Consider the following 6,180-nt stretch of genomic DNA (forward strand, 5'->3'; position numbering starts at 1 on the left):
CAAGTATTTAGTGATTATTTGATATCTGCATATATTTTCGGCTTACATTGGTATTTAAAACAAATAAATCCGGCCGGAACTCTATAAGAACGTGAAATTGCTTTGTTGATACAATAATAAACGCTGTCATAATCACTTGTGATAAACGACATAATTGAAGGTATTATATCATAACTTTTGCAAACTTAAGCTTGCAAACATCATGTCGCAATTCTAAATATTGTCGTGGCATTTTACTTTTTTAAATTTATAAAGTTTAAGGAATTCAAAACGTACTGTATTATATAAGAGGTATATAAGTATAAGCGTCTTTACTTTACTAATGAATATACTTTGATTGCGGACAACGTAAAAATGGCAGTTAAGACCAGACACATAACTATTTCCAAGTCAAGTTGACAGCAATACAAATTTGTCACTCATAGTGGTATGACGTCAAAACAAACTAAATATAACAGTTTGAGCGGGAATTGACGTCACAAAGTCGCTAAAATCTTCACAACAGATAATTCGATATCTCAGCATATATTTTCGACTTACATAGTATTTAAGACAAATAAATCAGGCTGAAATTATATAAACAAGTAACTTTGCTTTGTTGATACAAAAATATACGCCGTCATAATCACTTGTGATTATTCGACATAATCTTTTCACTTTTTTAAAAATTTAAAGATTAAGGACTTCAAAACGCACTGGATTATATTAGAGGTATATGTATATATATATAAAGTATAAGCGTCTATACTTTACTATTGAGTAAACTCTAATTGCGGACAACGTAAAAATGGCAGTTCACACCAGACACAGGAATATTCAAGTCAAGTTAACAGCAATACAATTTTGTCATTCTTATTGGTATGACGTCAATAAAAACTAAATATAACAGTTTGAGCGGGAATTGACGTCACAAAGCAGTAAAATCTTCACGACAGAGAATTAGATTTTAATTCAATGTTTTTAAGGGATTATTTTATGTCTGCATATATTTCCGACTTACATGGTATTCAAGACAAATAAATCCGGTCGAAACTATATAAGGACGTGAATTTGCTTTATTGATACAAAAATAAACGCCGTCATAATCACTTCTGATTATACGACATAATTGAAGGTATTATGTCATAGCAGTTTTGTATTAGGACGATATTTTTAAACTTGCATATATCTTGCCGCAATTCCAAAAACGATTGCAAATGTGTCATTTCACTTTTTTAAATGAAGTTTAAGGACTTCAAAATGTACTGCATTATATTAGAGGTATATGTATATATATATAAAGTATAAGCGTCTATACTTTACTATTGAGTAAACTCTAATTGCGGACAACGTAAAAATGGCAGTTCACACCAGACACAGAGCTTTTCAAGTCAAGTTAACAGTAATACAATTTTGTTACTCACATCGGTAAGACGTCAAAACAAACTAAATGTAACAGTTTGAGCGGGAATTGACGTCACAAAGCCGTAAAAATCTTCACAACAGAGAATTTGATGTTAAATTTGAAGACATTAAGTTATTATTTGAAATCAGCATATGTTTTCGACTTACATGGTATTTAAGACAAACAAATCCGGCTGGAATTGTATAAACAAGTAACTTTGCTTTGTTGATACAAAAATAAACGCCGTCATAATCACTCGTGATGGAGTGACATGATTAAAATTATTATGTCCTAACAGTTTCATATTAAGACGATAGTTATAAACTTGCAAACTTCATGCTGCAATTTTAAATTTGGTTGCAAATGTGACAATTCACTTTTCTAAGTTTCTAAAGATGAAACGCTTTCAGAGCCTCAAACTCTTAAAACCCCACTTTTCCCGGATCCACTAGATGTCACAGTCTAACTTGGCAATTAGAAATTTCGGAACCCCCCATTGAAATTTTTTTGGGTACGCCTGTGACTGTAGGCTATATACTTTTACCCTGGGACAATGAATTGCTCGTGGACAGTAGGTCACACGAGATCTATAGTTGAATTCAAGTCAGGTCACCCGCCATTTGAATCTGTTGTTCACATTGGTATGACTCTAACTAAAAAAAATCTATATTAAATGCGGACAAAGTACAAATTGCAGTTCACACCAGACACATAACTGTTCAAGTCAAGTTATGAAATACAAATTTGTCTTTCATATCAGTATGACGTCAAAACAATCTAATTATAACAGTTTGAGCGGGAATCGACGTCACAGAGCAGTAAAACCTTCACAATAGAGAGTTAGATTTTAATTTGAAGATATTAATTTTGATTATTTGATATTTGCATATATTTCCGACTTACATGGTATTTAAGACAAATAAATCCGGCCGAAACCATGAAAGCGCGCAAATTTGCTTTGTTGATACAAAATAAATGCTGTCGTAATCACGCGTGATTAAGTTTTCTATTAAAAAATAAACTTGTAAACATCTTGCCGCAATTCTAAATATGGTTTCAACTGTGGCGTGTTACTTTTCTATCTAAAGTTTAGGGACTTCAAAACGTACTGCATTATACTAGAGGGATATATATATATATGTTATAAGCGTACACTTGATTACTGGCTATACTTTGATTGCGGACAACGTAAAAATGACAGTTCACACCAGACAGAGGAATATTCAAGTCAAGTTAACAGCAATACAATTTTGTCATTCTTATTGGTATGACGTCAATAAAAACTAAATATAACAGTTTGAGCGGGAATTGACGTCACAAAGCAGTAAAATCTTCACGACAGAGAATTAGATTTTAATTCAATGTTTTTAATTATTTTATGTCTGCATATATTTCCGACTTACATGGTATTTAAGACAAATAAATCCGGTCGAAACTATATAAGGACGTGAATTTGCTTTGTTGATACAAAAATAAACGCCGTCATAATCACTTGTGATTATACGACATAATTGAAGGTATTATGTCATAGCAGTTTTGTATTAGGACGATATTTTTAAACTTGCATACATTTTGCCGCAATTCTAAAAACGATTGCAAATGTGTCATTTCACTTTTTTAAATTCTGAATGTCAAAGAATTCAAAATACTAATTAGATATAAAAAAAATGCTAAGCGATATTTAATTGTGACTGGTTAATGATGTAAATCAGCAATTAAACTGGAATAAACAGCGATGTTAATTCTTATATGATTCAAATGTTATTAGTTTAGCGTCAACTAAAGAACGTGAAATGCAAACTTGTGTTTTTCTATGCTCAGAAAATAATAATTAAAGCGCAGAATTAAAGAATTATAACCTGCATAGACAGCCTAACGTTAAGGACTGCAGGGTTCCATGGACATTGCTGTTCTTCTATGCGACTTAGGTTAGGTATGCCTATTTCCTAGCAGACGTACATTCTAAGCGCGATTGAAAATGTTAACTTGTCTAAATTTCTGAATGTCAAAGACCTACTTGAATACAGGAATGCTGAGTGTACTCTCACTGCGGTCAATATAAAATGCCAAGAGGAGATTAAACTTAAATAAATAGCGATTGCAATTTTCATACACTTCAATTATTATTTTACTAAGAACGCGAAATGCAAATATTTGGTCCAGTAGGTAATGAGCAAAGATTTTTTTTCACAACTACAAGATACAAAATGACAAAACGAGCCTTAGCCATTTCGTGTCCCAAATCGTCCACAACTTGTATTCATACAGTCTAAATGCATGGTTGTGCAAACTGCAAAGGAAAATTTGGTCGTGGCCCGCGAAGAAGTGACAAATTTGAAAGGGGTGCCCGCGAGACGAGTTTTTAGTTTTAGTTAATCTGTTACGTGCGAGCAATTCCAATCTCTTTGCGTCGCAAAGCACATACCAGTACCAGAGTGCCACTGTCATATTGGTAAAATAAAACTAGCAAAATCCTGCTGCAAAATGCACAATGTTTTTTTAAAAAAAAAGGGTGTTTCTCACTGAATTTGTTCAAAGTCGGTGCGACAATAAATCTGAATAGCAGTTTTTTTGAGAAATTTATGCGTTTTACCTCACCATTACTGCAAGGACGTAAGATGCCGTAACAACAACAATGCCGTAAGATTTATTACAAAAAGGAACAACTTTTTGTGCCGTTAACTGCTAGAAAGGCTAATGCATGCGGCCCACGGATTCACCCAGTTACTTGTATCTGGCCTTCCTGTAATAAATATTGCACACCTCTGATGTAAAGAGCAGACGTGCAGTTTTCGGTCTGTGATTCTGTTGAAGCGCTGTCTATCGTCTATTTGGGGGGGGGGGGGGGGGGGGCTCTGATGAACGTATCGTTCCCCCCAGTCTATACCGAAAAATTTTGAGGAGGTGGTTGTATATCTTTTTATTGTCGTAATGCTTTTTCCTGGTGGTTGACGAAAAATGAATCTCTTTCTCTATCATACAGTAAACGTTCCGGGGACGAAAACTCAAGACAATTCCAAGAATGAGCAAACAGCGCCACCACAAGAAAAGCCGATTTCGGAAGAAACTTCACGTGAAATTGGATTGAATTATATGGCAAGGCTTCCTTATCAGATAACTTTTCGTTTCGACTGAATACGATTCTGAGAATGAACCACCGCAAGAAAAAAAGATTTTGGGGCACTCATGTATTATGTGAACCGAGATGGCGGACACCGGGACGTAGTAAGTGTACCAGGTTAGGTTTAGGCCATAATTTCAGGTACAAATACTACGAAAGTCACTTGGCTAGTCCCCGAACTTGTAATAAAACTAAAATAAGGAAAATTGGAATGAAATTATGGCCTAATCTTAACCTGGTACACATACTACCTTCTGGTGTCCGCCATCTTGGTTCACATACTTCGGGATACCTAACTTTTAGTTTCGAAAAAAGACGATTCTAAAATGAGCAAACAGCGCCACCACAGAGAAGCCAATTTCGGAAGTAATTTTAGATGAAAGGTTATCGAATCCCTGCCCTCATTGAAAATTGTCTTGTAGGGCTCATCCCACCGTTTGAGAAACACTGCACTACCAATAACTAAACGAGAATATCGGTCGGAGACCGAAGACTTATCGATCGAAACTGCGGTTTTGATCCATGACTCTATAGTGACACCGCGCGTCCCATCACTAATTAATTAATAACTCGAAAATTATACGAAATAATTCATCCAAAATAGGCTTCTGGTCCGAGATATGATGAATGCACATGCAAAATTTGGAGCAGATTCAACCACGCCCTCGTGAGATATTGCGTGCATCTAACAGACAGACAAATACCTATCAACATACTTACTGATCTAAAGATAATCGATCTAAAGATCGATAAGTAATGACATCTTTTTCAGATACGACGCTTACTTACTTTTGACCTTTTTAATAGTATCGAAGTTACGGTGGAATGCTATTCAAACATTTGAGGACTGATACTTTTTAACAGTAATACTAATAAAAAGCATCAGTCGTTAAACATTTGAATGGCATTTCGCCGTAACTTCGATACTGTTAAAACGCCTCAGTCGTTAAATGTTTGAATAGCATTCCGACGTAACTTCAACACTGTTAAAAAGCCTCAGTCGTTAAATGTTTGAATAGAATTTCGCCGTAATTTTAATACTTTTAATATTCGATTTCATTTAGATATTATTTTGAGTTTCAACGAGAGAATAACTCTATCTAGTCTTGTTCTATTAAGCTGACAGACTTGTAAGCGTATAATAATGCAAGGGTGTTGTAGCCAGGACTGAATTAACTATTAAGCGACATAAGCACATGCTCGGGGCACCAAGGAAAGGGCGGCACCACAGAAATTTTCTTAGCCAAGTTTTAAATAGTACCTCAGTGTTTGATGAAATGATTGGTCGATTCAGACCTTGATATTGGTCCAGTTGAAATGAATTTTGATTATTTATCGTTCTCAAGTACCATCTTAATCCTCTCTATAATTGTTTGTTAGTATGTAGTACTTTTTCCAAACAATATCATTTAAATTAATCATAACTTGATCCCCAATTAGCAATGAATACTGAAACTTACTTATTCAATTTCATATAATACGGAACACCAGTTACATTCTTATTTTTATTTGTATATATGGCCTCAAATTCTTAACGCTGAAGGCCAGGATACGGATCTGCGTACAGAGAGAAATACAGATTTCTTATTTCGTCAACCAAAGAAAAGCAACAAGAATAAAAATATACAACAATTCACGCAAATTCTTTCGGTATAGACTGGGGGAAGCGATACGA

The sequence above is a fragment of the Styela clava genome, chromosome 13 (assembly GCF_964204865.1).
Source record: "Styela clava chromosome 13, kaStyClav1.hap1.2, whole genome shotgun sequence".
Classification (NCBI taxonomy): Eukaryota; Metazoa; Chordata; class Ascidiacea; order Stolidobranchia; family Styelidae; genus Styela; species Styela clava.